Source organism: Arvicanthis niloticus, chromosome 4, assembly GCF_011762505.2.
Source record: "Arvicanthis niloticus isolate mArvNil1 chromosome 4, mArvNil1.pat.X, whole genome shotgun sequence".
NCBI lineage: Eukaryota > Metazoa > Chordata > Mammalia > Rodentia > Muridae > Arvicanthis > Arvicanthis niloticus.
Window position 1 is genome coordinate 29,379,057 of NC_047661.1, and position 17,958 is coordinate 29,397,014.

Sequence of the window (17,958 nt, forward strand, 5' to 3'; positions counted from 1 at the left end):
ATAGAAAATTGTACATAGAATGCTCTCAAAACAAAACAAAAAAGGCTAGCGTATGCTATGGTCTGAAAACATGTGTAAGTAGAAATTTTACTTACTTAACTTATGCAACAAAAGCTAATGGTCCTGCAGGCCTGTGCAAGTAAGTTTACAAACAAATGAAATGCATGGGATTATGTAAGTCTATACCTAATATGTGTGCATATATGAAAAAATTTTAATGAAAATGTTCTTTACTTTAAAATCAATGATAATTTTCTGGTACATGATAAATATATTATTTAATTATGCACCTTTTTCTGTAAATAACATATTGAAGACATATATATATATATATATATATATATATATATATATAGCACTGCTTAAAGCTATGAGTAATTTTCTCCTTTCATTATTTAAATATTAATACTGTTTGTAGAATAAGTAGATAAAAAACATCACAGTTACAATTAAATTTATCCTGTATATTATATCAGTCAATATTAACAGTGAAATAGTGCTATAGAAAAGTACAATGGCAAAGCACTTTAATAGAGAAAAATTATTGGATTTAAAATAGTTGGCATGTAAAAATGCTGTTTAACACTTTCCTTTTGAAGAAAATGAATCGTTTCCATTTCAGGTAATGAAAAGGCAGGGACAATCCTCTTCCAAGTAAAATTTAATAACCCCGTTTAGATTTAAAACTTCCCTTTCTAAATAGATTTAAGAGAGAGAAGTGGTTTGTGGCAGCTAACACTGTGGCTAGAAAATTAATGTTGCAGTTTATGCTCACATTACAGTGTGTAATTTAAATGACAATATGTGCATATGGATATGTGTATACAAACTTGTACATGTACACAGAATAAATGAAAAACAAAAAAACACTGGACAAACTTTTAACTTTCCTCTAAATTTAAGTTTAGTATTCTACTACAGCAATAATCACTACCACAACAAAAACAGCTTCAGTTAATGGCACTATTAACTCAAGAACCTAAAACAGCAGCTATGTTAATTATATTCATTATAATTAATTGAACATAATCATCAAACCTAACAATTCTTTGTACATTAATTAATAAAACAGCATGCATTCTGATATATATATATATATATCAGAATGCATACACACACACACACACACACACACACACACTCACACATACACCTTTAGGCAAAAATTACATGAACCATAATATAGTACGGAAAGTCGGTATTGTTAACTTTTAATATATTAAATACAACAAGCCGTGATGTCATATTCTTTTTGTTGCTAACTTGAAAATATAGTCATAGGCCTTCTCAGATGACTTTGAAGGTTTTTTGTTTTCTATATGACTTAGAATTTGCTGCTTCTACAATGATTCCATAGCCACCTTGTATGACAAACTCATAATTAACACCAATGTTCAACATTCTGGGTACCCAGATTTATGTCAGAGTTAAGTAAGTATTTTCTTCAGCTATGTCTCTACAATCAACAGTCTTGGCTACCTATGGCCCACATCCGAGATTTCTGTGCCAATGTAACCATTCCTGGAAGGTCAACAGTGACTGCCAAGATCGTTAAATATTCCTGACACAGTCGATTCCTTTCTTGTCCAATGATTTGTGGATTTCCTTCTCAATCTTCACTTTCTCTGTTTTTAAAGACTGTTCCTCTTTCCTATCTTCTGAACTCAATATCTCCATTTTGAGATCCCTTTTCTATGCATCACTTATTTATGAATTTTGTTTCCATCTTAAAACTTCAAGACAATGACAAATAAACAAATAGTTTATTTTAGCTGAGGTTGAAAGAATGAGAGGGAAAGAGGGACAGAGGAAAGAAGGGAGGGAGAGGGGTAGGAAAGAAGGGAGAGAGAGAGAGGGAGAGAGAGAGAGAGAGAGAGAGAGAGAGAGAGAGAGAGAGAGAGAGAGAGAGAGAGAGAGAGAGAGAATGAGAGAGAATGAACCATGACAGCAAGGCAATGACAGCAGCTGGGGCAAAAAGCTAGGAAATCATACCTTCATTTACAAGCTGAGGAAGCCAATTGGATTTGATGCATAATGCATATTCTCAAAGGCTTTCTGCAGCACTGCTCCACCTTTAAATGTGCTATGATCTTCCCAAATAGTTACTTCAACCTAGAACCAAGTATTCAAATATGTGACCCTTTGAGAGCCAATAAATCCACATGGCAATGAAGTTTATTACTGTTCCCATGCTCTGGTGGAACTCAGTATTTCTTCCCATTATATATTTGAAGCTTATTAATTGTTTCACTTGTTCTCATTTGGAATGTTCTATTATTATTTTCTTATAAACATTTCCTCCAAAGAACCCATGATTTATTTCTCAGTATACAAGTAAAATATTACATTGCTCATGATAAAGCAGTTTCTAACTGTAAACCATGGAGAATAGTTAATATAATTCTCTAGTCAACCAAAGGAGCTGACTATAACCCTCTGCTATACAGAAATGAGTCGAACTCATAGAATTGAAGGTGTTTAAGATTTCAGTTACCATACTATAAAACCACAACTCAGAATTTATTGTGATCACAAAAGCATCTTTTTTAAACTGTATTGAAGACTTAGAGATGCCTTATTTAAATGCCCAATAGGTAATTAAAAGTTACATTCAAATAATATTTTATCATGTTTCTATCTAAATTCTCTAATTCTAAATATTTCTCTAAACACATGTCACATATGTACTACACAAGCATTTCTGATACTTATTTTACAAATTATATAGTCAATGATTCTAAGCCAAAATCTCTCTCAATACATTTTCAAATGAAGTCTCCTAGTTAACTTTCTTCATTTCTATATGATATAGCTTTATGTATTTGTTTATTTTTGTATGATATCTTTCCAATAGAGGTGAAATTTATGTACAGGTGTTAGTTTAACACCATGGAGAAGTAGAATGTTCTAGCACTCCCAGCTTACTGGAGCAGCAATTAACGATACATGTTTTAGTTACTATTTTATTCTATGATAAGACACCATGACCAAGTCAAAGTATAAAAATAACAGTTTACTGCAGCTCACAGTTTCAGAGGGTGAATTCATGACAATCATAGTGAAGATCATAGTAATAGGTAGACAGACCCAGTACCAGAGTAATAGCTTAGAGTTCACAATTTGATCCATAAATAAGAATTAGAAAGAACTAATTCGATTTGGCATGGCAAAACCCTAACACCCACCCCCAGTAATACACCTCTTCCAATAATACCACAGTACCTAATCCTCTCCAAACAATTGCACCAACCTGGGACTAAGTATTCAAATACAGGAATCTGTGGAGGTCATTCTCATTAAGACCACCATACCATATGTAAGAATACATTTGCAAGACCTAGAGAATTCAGGTCAGAGTTTATTGTACCTGGAGCCTCTATAATGAAGAGGCTAAGAATGTTGGCTTTCTTTTAATTACATACCCACCTCTACATGAGACAGTACATAGATAATTGCCCCTAGTCCCAACAGGCAAGAGAATTAGGAGAAACAACTTTACTCTCAGCCTGCTACTATGAAGCACAGCCCCAAACTATTCTACATTTCTAAACTACAACTTATCCAGCACCACTGCTAACCCAGTGAATTCTGGTTCCAGGTGAGTTCCTAAAGACCCATGGTCTGAGTCTTTCCCCAAATAAGACCAGTGCATGTAGGTCAGGCTCCAGGTCCACTGTATGAACTCAAAGATCAGAGCTTCATGCCAAACCAATTACAGAACTCATTTACTGCTGAGCCATGCACCATAAGAGTCTGGCTGAGATCACCTGACCAAGGATGCTAACAAGTCCTACAAGTGGGGCTGCTGAGAATCACTAGGGGAGGCATTTCCCTTTCTTGGAGAAATCAGTCCATAATAACATGTAAACAAAATAAAAACTTCAACAAAAAGAAGAAAATCTTTAAAAAAGAAAACCACTCTGTGAGACATCTACTTAAATCCTGAATAGAATTATATATATAAGTATATATAAGAGATACATTCACTCACTCCCATGTTTATAGCAGCACTATTCACTATAGCCACAATAGAGAATCAATGAAGTGTCCATTGAAAGAAAAGTGGGATATATATATCAATCTCATATATATATGGTATATATATATATATATATATATATATATATATACATACATATATGGTATATACAAAATGGAACGTTCAGCAAGAATCTTGATGACACTGGAAAATATTTTGTTGGGTGAAATAAACTAGAAACAGAAAGACAAATAAAGAAAAGAGTATAATAATGACCCCTGGAGGCAAGGAAAGGTAGTGAGGATAACATAAATATGTTGAATAACAGATGCCAAAATAAAGTTAGGTAGAACAATCAAGTTCGAGGCTGCTAGAGCTTAGTATGGTAATAATAATTTATAAATTTGAAGTCTCCAAACATAAAAGATAAATTATAAAGGCTCTGTAGTCAGTAGCATTTGGTCATAGAGAGTACACATGTGGATCAGTATGTAGATTATTCCTCAATTGCTGTCCACATTTCTTTTATGTGACAGTCTGATACAGGCTTAGAGATCTCCAATAGCAGGGATAGGTAAACAGTGAGAGCCAGATACACTGGCTATGTTCCCTCATCACTGGAATTACAGTTATGAACTACAATAAGAATAGCATTTGTTGTATGAGTTCTGAGGATGGAACTCTGGTCCTCACGCTTACGCAGCAAACACTTTCCCAACAGAACATTTTTCCAGCCCTAGGCTTATCTGGGGAATTCATAGTTAAGTACAGAACAGCAGCATTTGATATATTATAGGTACTTTGACTCTAAAGTGTGTAGCATCATATGAACAAGCAATAGAAGTTCTCAAATCATTTAAAACTGGGAAAAGACCCTGAAAAGGAGCCATACCAGACACAATTTGAAACCTGAGTATCATTTAAGGTGCTGAAGAAATTGCAGCAACAGACAGAAAGTCTGTAAGTGAAACAATAGCTTTCTTGTTCTAGGAACTACAGAAATAGTTTAGAGGGACAGTTTAGAGTTATTATCGAGGAAAACAAAGGAGACAATGATCTCAGACTAAATGCTTTAGGACTCTTTAGGTCATCTTAATGGTCTGGAGTTTTAGGATGAGTATAATGTAAAGTCTTTGAATCATTTTGATTCAAGAGGAATGAAAGATCAGTTTGCATTTTTCAAAAATCACTTGAGTTGAAGACCATAAATTGTTTGGGAATTTTATATGGATTTGAGATGCCTAGTTATTAAGTTACTGCAGTGGTCAAGATAAGTTATGTATGTTGGCATTGAAGATACAAAAACTGGAATGTTTTTGGGGATGTTCATACAGGAGCATAAATCAAATTTGGTGGTCAGTTGGAAGAAAGGTAAAATAACAGCTATTAAGAGGGAAAATAAAAAAATGTGTATCTTGGAAAAGAAGTGATTTCCTTGTAAATGGTGATGGACATCAAACAGCAAGAAGGTTTGAGTGCAGTGGCTTTAAAGTGTTTGTCAGCTTTCAGTTTTTGCATGAAGGTAAGGGAAGGCATTTATCTGGTAACAGCTGGCATGTATAGAGACATTGATTGAACCGTATACCATGTATACTTTTATACCCTTATAAGTGTGGTAGAACAAAATAGCACTTGAGTTACTCAGCTTTTAGGAACCAGCAAAAGAATTGTAGGGACAAGCAGCTGAATTATTCTTTCCGGTGTATTACAAGTGGTTTGGTTGGATTGAAATAGGGTCTTCCCTATTGAAATAATATAACAAAACTTCTTGATTTTTTCTAGTATGGTACAGGTTTAAATCCTAAATATGTCATGGGTCCAGAAGTTACTCAGCCCATAATACACTTTGATGATTTATTAACCTTATTGTCTGTAAATACACAGTGTGTGTGTGTGTGTGTGTGTGTGTGTGTGTGTGTGTGTGGGCGCGCGCGCGCACGCGTGAGTGCATGTCTGTGATATAAGAAGTGAAAATAGACATAAGATCCCAAAGTGGCTAGAACTAACAACTTTGAGGACTGTGCTTTAACTAAAGTAATACTTAATGAGAAACACTGGGATTTATTAGTGTTAATTCTGAAGCTGTAGTCAATGCATTCTAGAGTACTTGTCAGAGATACACTGTTAGGTATAAGAAAACCAAGGACCTGGGAATTGGATGTGTATTGGATGTGTTGAACAGTTGGTGCCAGCATTGTAATCTATGAGGCATGTGCTCAATAAAACTAGAAAGCACTGCAAGTACATGGAAATAAAGATATTTAATCTAATGACATGAGCCCTAAAAAATCAATGGGTCTGTAAATAAACATAAACATATAACAGAATGGAGGCTGCTGACAAGTGAGGAATAATGAACAAACTTTATCAAGATGGGATCTGGACAAGAATATTCCTTAAGATAGAATTGGGTTTTTGTTTATATATAAGAACATGACAAAGGTTAGTTGAACATACAAAAGATACAAAATCCTTCACTAATCTTGAAAATTAGTGCTCAGAGAAAAAAGTCTATCTAATTTCTTATCAGATTTAGGTTTGCCTTTGCATTTGTATCACAGCAGGTAATATACTTTGTCAGGAAGATGCAAACACCTTCATATGAAAAAGAAGCAGGAATATATTGTTATTTTCTATAGAAAAATCAAATCTCTTATTATATATAACATGAGAAACTACAGATTTTATGCATAAGTAAGGAAGAAAATTCACCTCAATAAATGGCAAGTAGCACCCATGGCATAAGTGTGAGCTTCATGGCCCCCAAAAATTTCACATCTAGTCTGGTGTTAAGAATAATAATCTGTTCTTTTTTGCTATGAAAAAAAACTAGTATTAAACTTAACATGTTGCTGAGTACATAAAGATGGTTTTATCGTCCTTGCTTATACCACCATTCAGGCTAAACATGTGTATCATTTTTTAAGTTAAAATGTATTATCTCCTATAGCAGAGGTGATGGTGTGGTGGTTTACCGCACCAGCTGCTCTTCCATAAGACCCTGATTTTTACCTCCAGCTCCATCATGGAAGTTTATAACCCTCTAGAATTCCAGTTCTAGGTGATCCAGTCAGCTCTTATGGCCTGCTTGAATACCGGATGCTATGTGATGTGGATAGGACAACACAATCCATTTACAATGATAGGCCACTCTATCAATAGCCTGGAGCTCTGGGTCCTGTTCTGTTGCTTCTTGTTTTTGTCTCTTGGAAGTCAAGATCAGTAAAGACACAGTGAAAACAAATTTTAGTTTTTTTTAGAAATTCTAATCCCTTTTCACATGATATATATGGGGAATGTGTGGATGCAAAGAAATAAGCCACTGTCATTTCCCTTGTCTGGCTTTTTCAGCATCTAGTGGTGATGATATCTATTCAATTTGCTATCCATACTTTTTACTATAAGGCATCTCCAAGTTTTCTAGAGTAATAGCTGAATTTAAACACTTAATATAATTTTGTGCCACACAGCTTTGTGGAACAGAAACAGGATTCACACAATCAACTGGCCCATTCAAACAGCCAGTATAATTATTAGAAAATTTCAGTAAAATTAACCAAGAGCACAGCATCCAAATGTGGTTAAATTAGATTGAAGTCCTTTGTCAAAATTCTTAAATGAAGCATTCCCTACTAAGTCAGTCTTATTCCCTGGCATGGAATCTTTATTTGACATCCACATTGTCAATCACTTTGTAATGCAAATATCAGCATGGGGACTTTACCATGCTTAGCAGTGTTTGGCTAGAAGATGCTTAATATATCTGCTAATGGGAGTATATCTTGAAAAATAAATGTTACACGTGAACATGCATGTACTGTAAGGTGCTGTACTAAAACAACAACCTGGTAATTCTCCATGACTAAGGCATATTGTGTAGCTTCTAAATATTTAAATTGACAATTAGTACTTCAGGAATCTTACAGTTATAAAGGTCTACAGAATTATTCAGAAGTTCTACCTTGGAATTCACAGTCTGTGGAAGTTAAAGATCATTTTATATGACTTCATAGAAAATGATAGAAAGCACATATAATTTCTTCCTAGATGTTGTATATTACTTCCAAATGACTGGAAATATAGTATAAATGTAAAGTATCTTAGACATTGTATTAGATAAGAAACAATAACATGGAAGAAAGTCTTATATGTTTAGTACAGATACAAACTTTTTCATAAATATTTTTAATCTTTAATTTGCTGACTCTGCAAATATAGAAAAAATACACAGGTGAACTCTTCTAGAATAAAACACACCAAAACTATTATAGGACTGGAAAAACTCATATCAGTAAACATCTGGATCCAATGTTGACAAATAAAATCTTAGAAAGTTGTTAGCCTGCTCTGATCTCAGAAACTACCAAAGGGAGGAGAAAGAAACTGAGAAAACAATTTTTATTTAAAACAACTTTATATGACCCACAAGCCTTCACTCTATATAGACTTTAGGAGAAAATAATGATGATGATTTCATACAATTTAGTATTCTTACACAACTAGAATAGATCTACATTGGAGAGTAAAGAGAATTTGATTGGCAAGCAAAAACTACTGAGAAATATGAATAGCTCCACTTACAGAACCATACGTAAGAGCTACTGACCTGAACCACAGTGCTGGATCCACAAAGTGATAAGAGACTTAATGATATCTTACCAGAATGCTGAGGACTCTGCGTGGACTAGTGTGCGAAGGACAATCCTGTGCGACATGAATATTTGCAGAAGTTATTTCCAAGAATACTCTCATTTCCAAATTCTCACAGTTGATGCTTAAGAGAAGATGTTTTTCTAAGTAGAGGAGATATAAGTCCTTAGAGATAAGACAAGAAGATGTTCTGTAACAAAGTCTATATTTCTTACCAGAGCTGTGGCATGATTGTGGACTTTCCAATCAGCATTCTTTTAAGTTTCTTGTGTCACTTAAAGAAAACAAAACAAAACAAACCTGAGATTATAAAAATATGATAAAATGGTCCCCTCTTCCATGTTTTTTTCACACAAACACATGTCTGTATATCACTGGGATATGCTATCCAAGGTGCATGAAATACAATCTTTTTAAAAAGAACCTCTTCAGGAAGCCTCAAAGGGTGCTTTGAGCTACAAGGGGTGAAAAGCAGTCATAAAACACAGACAAAAAGAAGCAAAATTTAGTAGAGAAACTTAACATTTCTGTATCATATAACTTATATCGCAATTTCAAAGATATCAACTAATGATGAATTGTATGAATTCCACATTAAAAATCATTTGAGAACAAAGGGAATTTTATTTATTCTCCATCTGTATCTTACCATGTCATTGTTTTATTGCTCCAGGTAAACCTTTCAGTACACTCTTGGGCAGAAACTTGGAAGGATGACATACTTTCTTCTTTCTAGTCTTAGAGACAAAATACAGAAGCTTATTAAATTTGATGAATGCTCTAAGATTTGATTTTAATGTTTCTGATCCAGGTATGGATATATCCTGTATCCTAAGTTTGCTGAGAGATTCTATAGTGAATAGATGTTGAATTTGTTTATATTTTTGTATTGTAGAAAGTAGCATAAATATTTAAACATGCTTCTTAAATTTTGAGTGATGAAGTAGTATTGATTTCCTGAAATAATTCCTACTTGATTATGGCATAAAATTATCTTTCTACATAGATACATTTTTAGTATTTTAAGAAACTCTATTGCCTTTTCGCCAAGATGAAGCCTAAAGCTAAGAAGGAAGCTCCTGCCCCTACCAAAGGCAAAGCCATAGTGAAGGTTTTGACAGCTAAGAATGCAGTGCTGAAAGGCGTCCACAGTCATAAAAAGAAGAAGATCCAAACATCAACCACCTTGTAGTGGCCCAAGACACTGTAGCTCTGGAGGCAGCCAAAATATCCTCGAAAGAGTGCACCCAGGAGAAAGAAGCTTAAGCACTATGCTATCATCAAATTCCCACTGATCACTGAGTCAGCCATGAAGAAAATAGTGGACAACAATAAGCTTGATTCATTGTGGATGTCAAGGCCAACAAACACCAGATCAAACAGACCTTGAGGAAACTCTATGACATTGATGTGGCCTAAGTCAATACCCTGATAAGGCCTGATGGAAAGAAGAAGGTGTGTGTTCACTTGGCTCCTAATTATGATGCTCTAGATGTTACCAACAAGATTTAGATAATCTAAACAGAGTCTAGATGGTTAATTCTAAATATACACTTTTTTTTCAGCGTTAAAAAAAAAAACAACTATCAGGAAATAATACTAATTATGTTATAAGTAAGTAGAGTGAAGTCCTACTACCATCATTTTGAATATACTAAATAATTAGTCTTGCATATTTCCAATCATTACTATGACATTTTGAAAATATACAATTAATAAAGCTTATAGTCAATATAAAAGTATGCTTTTCTTCTTATTAAAAAAAAAGTTCAATTTTTGTTGTAGAAAAGTTTAATCCCAATCCAGAGCTTTTATACTACCTTTCAGTTCCCTGATGAAGCACACACAATCTTTATATTTACAATAAACCTTTAAAAAGCACAAAAGCTGGGCAGATACCTACCCACTATGCTATTAGAATCTACTTTCCTATCAAAAAGCCAGAGTTATGATTTACTATGTTTCATCTGGGCTACTCTTAATTACAATTGGCCATCCCACAGGGCCATGCTTTTTTGACTCATAACTCATAGTGTTTTTCTCCTCTCTTCACCTTTTCTCCTATTGTGGTTCTCCTCTGACCCTAAACCCCACCTATGTCTCTAATGCCCAGCTATTGGCTGTCTGAATCTTTGTTTATAATCAGAAATAACTTGGGAGTGGAGGGAAGGCCACATAGAGTGTCTTGATGATCCTGAGGACTCTCCAGTCTCTGGAACAACCAGGTCTTGGGGGAATCTCACCATCAAGCATTACAATACATAGCAACAGACCAAATTTCAACAAACTTCCATTTTCTTGGCCTTAAAATAAAGGATGAATGAAACTTCCACTATTAAAGGATTGAAAATATTTTTAAAAAGGCACTCCCTTGTTCCTTTTAGCTGGGGCAGACTCCTAGCTGGTCTGCTCCCATAAAGATTCCATATCCTGACCTATCCTAGAGGAACCACATCCCTCAGAGCAGCAGAGGAACCACTGCACTCAAAGCAGCAGGATTTCAGGATTCAAGAGGCAGTCTCAGAATCTCTTCTGCCCAGGACCTCAGGATCACAGGATCACAGAGACAGCTGGACTCTGAGGAGTTCTGACAAAATCAAGATAACTGGAAAGACAGACTCCAGTCAGAGACAGTGAATACAGGTAGCACTAGAAATAACCAGATGGCAAAAGGCAAGCACAATGGAAACCAAAGTTACCTGGCATCATCAGAATGCAGTCCTGAACACCCCATCATACCAGAAAAGCAGAATTCATATTTAAAAATCACTTCCCATGATGATGATAGAGGACTTTAAGAAGGACATAAATAACTCCTTTAAAGAAATACAGGAGAACACAGGTAAACAGGTAGAAGCAAGCCCTTAAAGAAAAAAACATAAAAATCCATTAAAGAATTGCAAGAAAATACAACCAAACAAGTGAAAGAATTAAACAAAACCATTCAGTATCTAAAAATGGAACTAGAAACAATAAATAAATCTCAAAGGAAAACTACCCTGGAGATTGAAAACCTAGGAAAGAAATCAGAAGTCATAGAAGCAAGCTTCACCAACAGAATAAAAGAGACAGAAGAGAGAATCTCATGTGCAGGTGATACCATGGAAAACATTGACACAACTGTCAAAGAAAATGCAAAATGCAAAAAGCTCATAACTCAAAACATTCTAGGAGATCCAGGACACAATGAGAAGACCAAACCTAAAGACAATAGGTATAGATGAGAGTGAAGATTCCCCCAAAAAAGAGCTAGTAAATATCATCAACAAAATTATAGAACAAAACTTCCCTAACTTAAAGAAAGAGGTGCCTATGAATATACACAAAGCCGACAGAACCCCAAATAAACTAGACCAGAAAAGAAATTCCTCACGTTACATAATAATCAAAAAAATCAAATAAAAAATATTAAAAGCATTAAGGAAAAAAGGTCAAGGTATACATATAAAAGTATACCTATAAGAATTACACTGGACTTCTCACCAGAGGCTATAAAAGCCAGAAGATCCTGCACTGATATCATACAGACTTTAAGAGAACACAAATGACAGCCCAGACTAATATACCCAGCAAAACTCTCGATTACCATAGATGGAGAAACCAAGATATTCCATGACAAAACCAAATTTACATAATATCTTCCCACAAATCCAGCACTACAGGGGATAATAAATGGAAAACTCCAACACAAGGAAGGAAACTACAGCATAGAAAAAGGAAGAAAGTAATCTTCCAATAAACCCAAAAGAAGATAGCTACACAAACATAATTTTACCTCTAGTAACAAAAATAACAAGAAGCAACAATTATTTTCCCTTAAAATCAATGAATTCAATTCCCAAATAGAAAGATGTAGACTAAAAGACTGGATAGGTAAACAGGACCCAGAATTTTGACACATACAGAAAAAACACCTAAGTGACAAAGACAGACACTACCACAGAGTAAAAAGATGGAAAACAATTTTCCAAGCAAATAGTCTCAAGAAACAAGCTGAAGTAGCCATTCTAATATCAAATAAAATCGACCTTCAACCAAAAGTAATCAAAAAAGATAAGGAAGGACACTTCATATTCATCAAACAAAAAATCTACCAAGATGAACTCTCAATTCTGAACATCTGTGCTCCAAATGAAAGGGCACCCACATACATAAAAGAAAATTTACTAAACCTCAAAGCACACATTGTGCCTAACACAATAATAATGGGGGATTTTAACACCCCACTCTCAGCAATGGACAGATCATGGAAACAGAAACTAAACAAAGACGCAGTGAAACTAACAGAAGTTATGAACCAAATGGATTTAACAGATATCTATAGAATATTTAATCCTAAAACAGAAAAATATTCCTTTTTATCAGCACCTCATGGGTACCTTCTCCAAAATAGACCAAAACAGGCCTCAACAGATACAAAAAGATTGAAATAATCCATTGCATCATATCAGGTCACCATAGATAAAGGCTGGTCTTCAATAATAACAAAAACAATGGAAAGCCTACATACATGTGAAAACTTAACAATACTCTACTCAATGATGAGTTGGTCAAGAAAGAAATAAAAAAAAAAGAAATGAAAGACATTTTAGAATTTAATGAAAATTAAGGTTCGCCATTCCAAAACTTTAGGACACAATGAAAGCAGTGCTAAGAGGAAAACTCATAGCACTAAATGCCTACAAAAAGAAACTGGAGAGAGCATATACTAACAACTTGACTGCACACCTGAAAGCTCTAGAACAGAACGAAAAGAAGAAAATACACCCAAGAGGAGTAGATGGCAGGAAATAATCAAACTCAGAGCTGAAATCAACCAAGTAGAAACAAAAAGAACTATACAAAGTATTAACAAAACCAGGAGCTGGTTCTTTGAGAAAAATCAACAAGGTAGATAAACCCTTAGCCAGACTAACCAGAGGGCAGAGAGACAGTATCCAAATTAATAAAATCAGAAATGAAAAGGGAGACATAACAACAGAAACTGAGGAAATTTAAAAAAATCATCAGATCCTACTATAAAAGCCTATACTCAACAAAACTGGAAAATCTGGATGAAATGGACAATTTTCTAAACAGATACTAACTACCAAAGTTAAATCCGGAGCAGATAAACCATCTAAACAGTCCCATAACCCCTAAAGAAATAGCAGCAGTCATTAACAGTCTCCCTATCAAAAAAGCCCAGAACCAGATGGTTTTAGTGTAGAATTCTATCAGACCTTCAAGGAAGACATAATACCAATTTTCTTCAAGCTATTCCACAAAATAGAAACAGAAGGAACACTACCCAATTCATTATATGAATCCACAATCACGCTGATACCTAAACCTCACAAAGATCCAACAAAGAAAGAGAAGTTCAAACCAATCTACCATATGAATATAAACGCAAAAATACTCAATAAAATTCTCACAAACTGAATGAATCTAAGAATACATCAAAACAATCATCCATCATGATCAAGCAGGCTTCATCCCAGGAATGCAGGGATGGTTCAATATTTGGAAATCCATCACTGTAATCCACTACATAAACAAACTCAAAGATAAAATTCACATGATCATCTCACTAAATGCTGAGAAAGCATTTGACTAAATTCAACATCCCTTCATGGTAAAAGCCTTGGAAAAATCACAAATTCAAGGCCCATACCTAAACATAGTAAAAGCAATATACAGCAAACCAGGAGCCAACATTTAACTAAATAGAAACTTCAAGCAATCCCACTAAAAACAGGGAATAGATGAGGCTGCCCACTCTCTCTCAACCTATTTAATATAGTACTGGAAGTCCTAGCTAGAGCAACTAGACAACAAAAGGAAGTCAGAGATATAAATAGAAAGGAAGAAGCCAAAATATCACTATTTGCAGATGATATAAAGGTATACTTAAGTGACCCCAAAACTTCCACCAGAGAACTCCTAAACCTGATAAGCAACTTCAGCAATGAGCCTGCATATAAAATCAACTCAAACAAATCAGTAGCCTTACTCTATTCAAAGGATAAACTGGCTGAGAAAGAAATTAGGGAAATGACACACTTCACAATAGTCACAAATAATATAAAATACATTGATCTGAATCTAACCAAGCAATTTAAAGATGTGTATGACAAAATCTTCAAGTCTCTGAAGAAAGAAATCTAAGAAGATCTCAGAAGATGGAAAGATTACCAAAGCTTGCGGATTGGCAGGATTAATACAGTAAAAATGGCCATCTTGCCAAAAGCAATCTACAGATTCAGTACAATCCCTATCAAAATATCAACTCAATTCTTCACAGAGATAGAAAGAGCAATTTACAAATTCATTTGGAATAACAAATAACTCAGGATAGCAAGAACTATTCTCAACAATAAAAGAGCTTCTGGGGAATCACCATCCCTAACCTCAAGCTGTAGTACAGAGTAATAGGGATAAAAACTGCATGGCATTGGTACAGAGACAGGCAGGAAGCTCAATGGAATAGAATTGAACTCCCAGAAATGAAGTCACACACCTATGGTCACTTGATCTTTGACAAAGGAGCTAAAACCATACAGTGCACAAAAGCCAGAATTTTCAACAAATGGTGCTGTTTCAACTGGAGGTCAGCATGTATAAGAATGTAAATTAATCTATTCTTATCTCCTTGTACAAAGCTCAAGTCCATGTTCATAAAGGACCTTTACATAAAACCAGATACACTGAAACTAATAGAAGAGAAGGTGGGGAAGTACCTAGGCACAGGGGAAAAGTTCCTGAACAGAACACCAATGGCTTATGCTCTAAGATCAAGAATTGACAAATGTGACCTAATAAAATGGCAAAGCTTCTGTAAGGCAAAGAGGACAGTGTCAATAGGACTAAACAGTAACCAACAGATTTGGAAAACATCTTTATCTATCCTATATCTGATAGAGGACAAATACCCAATATATATAAAGAACTCAAGAAAATTAGACTCCAGACAACCAAATATTCTTACTACAAAAAAAAAAAAAAACCAAAAACAAAAACAAAAAAAAAACAAAAAACAAAACAAAACAAAACAAAACAAAACAAAACAAAACAAAAAAAAAAAAAAAAAAAACGGGTACAGAACTAAACAAAGAATTCTCAACCCAGGGAGGAAACTCGAATGGTCTTGGAGCAGCTAAGGAAATGTTCAACATTTTTAGTCAGCAGGGTAATCCAAAACAAAACAACCCTGAAATTCCACCTCACACAAGTCAGAATGGCTAAGACCAAAATCTCAGGTGATAGCAGATGCTGGCAAGGACGTGGAGAAAGAGGAACACTCCTCCATTGTTGGTTGGATTGCAAGCTGGTACAACTACTCTGGAAATAAGTCTGGCAGTTCCTCAGAAAATTGGACATAGGGTTACTTGTGGACTCAGCTATACCACTTCTGGGCATATAGCCAGAAGATGCTCCAACATATAATAAGGACATATGATTTACTATGTTCATAGCAGCCTTATCTATAATAGCCAGAAGCTGGAAAGAACCCAGATGTCCTTCAACAGAGGAATGTATACAGAAAATATGGTACATTTACACAATGGGCTATTACTCAGTTATTAAAAACAATGACTTCATGATATTCTTAGGAAAATGGATGGAACTACCAAATATCATCCTGAATGAGGTAAACCAATCATAAAAGAACACACATGGTGTGCATTACTGATAAGTGGATATTAGCGCAAAAGTTCACAATACCCAAGATACAACTCACAGACCACATGAACTCATGAAGAAGGAAGACCAAAGTGTGGGTGTTTCTGTCCTTCTAGAAGGAGTAAAAAAATACTCATGAGAGCAAATATGGAGACAAAGTGTGGGACAGAAACTGAAGGAGGGGTCCTCCAGATACTCTTCTACCTGGGTAGCCATTCCATGTGCAGTCACCAAAGGCAGACACTGATGTGGATGCCAGAAAATGCATGTTGACAGGAGCCTGATATAGCTGTCTCCTTAGCAGTCTGCCAGATATTGACATATACAGAGGTGGATGCTCACAGCTAACCATTCAACTGATCATGGGGTTCCCAATGGAGGTGTTAGAGAGAAGACTGAAGGAGCTGAAGGTGTTTGAGGCCCCATGGGGAGAGCAACAACACCAACCAACCAGAGCTCCCAGGGTCAAAACCACCAGCCTAGGAACCAGCCTAGGAGCACATAGGGAGGGACCCATGGCTCCAGCTGTATATGTAGAGGAGGATGGCCTTGTTGGGCTTAAGTGGGAGAAGAAGTCCTTAGTCCTGTAAAGTCTGGATGCCCCAGGGTGGGGGAATTTGACGGTGGGAAGGTGATAGTGGGAGGGTGGGTGAAGGCACATCCTCATAGGAGCTGGAGGATGGGGGATGGGATGGGAGTTTCTGGGGGTGGGGATGGGGAAAGGGGATAACATCTGAAATGTAAATAAAATATCCAATAAAGAAGAAAAAAGAAAATATAAAAAAGAAAACTATAGGAAGAGATGACTTCACATCAATAATATCCTATTATAAGAAAATAATATTGATATTTCCTCACTGGTAAGTGGATATTAGCCAAAAGGAAGCTCAAAATACCCAAGATACCACTCACAGACCATATGAAACTCACGCAGAAAGATCACACCAAAGTGTGGATGCTGCATTCCTACTCAGAAGGTAGAAGAAATAATCTAGAAATAATCTTTTTACTTCTTTGGGAAGTAGAGGGAGAGGGGAAAGAGAGAGAGAGAGAGAGAGAGAGAGAGAGAGAGAGAGAGAGAGAGAGAGAGAGAGAGAGAGAGAGAGAACACAGGGAGGGAAAAAGGAGGCTGGTTCAGGTATGGGAGGAGATGGGGGAAAATTTAGGGTTAGGAATTTGAAAGTAGGTATATAGCAGTGGCGGAGGGGAACTGGGGATAGTCACTAGAAAGTCCCAGATGCCAGCCTGGGACTCAAGAGTTTCCCAGGACCTAAGAGAGAAGACATTAGCCAAAATACCCAACAAAGGGGAAAGAGAACCTGTAGAGACCTTATCTGGTTGATAGACATGGCCCTTGGTTGAGGGATAGAGCTACCAACCCATCTCAAAAATATTAATCCAGAATTCTTCCTGTCAAAAGGAAATTCAGGGACAAAGAGTGGAATAGAGTCTAAAGGAAAGGTTGTGTAGAGACTGCCCCACCTAGGGATTCATCCCCATCTGCAAACACCAAACACAGACACTATTGCTGATGCCAAGAAGTGTTTACTGTCAGGAGACTGATATAGCTGTCTTCTGACAGGCTCTGCTAGGGCCTGACCAACAGAGATGTGGATGTATGCAGTCAAACATAAGAGTGTCAGACTGAGTGTAGGGACCACAAT

General features: G+C 35.8%; 1 long non-coding RNA gene across 2 annotated transcripts in view; it reads right to left on the minus strand.

Annotated features, from left to right (window-relative positions):
* The window catches only part of LOC143441974 (uncharacterized), a 77,725-nt gene that overhangs the window by 9,110 nt on the left and 50,657 nt on the right, over positions 1 to 17,958 (minus strand). Inside the window, exons 8-11 of one of the 2 annotated variants that reach the window (XR_013109788.1) lie at positions 9,279 to 9,366; positions 8,845 to 8,903; positions 8,639 to 8,683; positions 1,993 to 2,112 (exon numbers count right to left, since the gene is read on the minus strand). This is a non-coding gene — a long non-coding RNA (uncharacterized LOC143441974). Of the gene's footprint in view, positions 1 to 1,992; positions 2,113 to 8,638; positions 8,904 to 9,278; positions 9,367 to 17,958 lie in introns of both variants that reach the window. The other variant, XR_013109787.1, reaches the window with a different exon arrangement.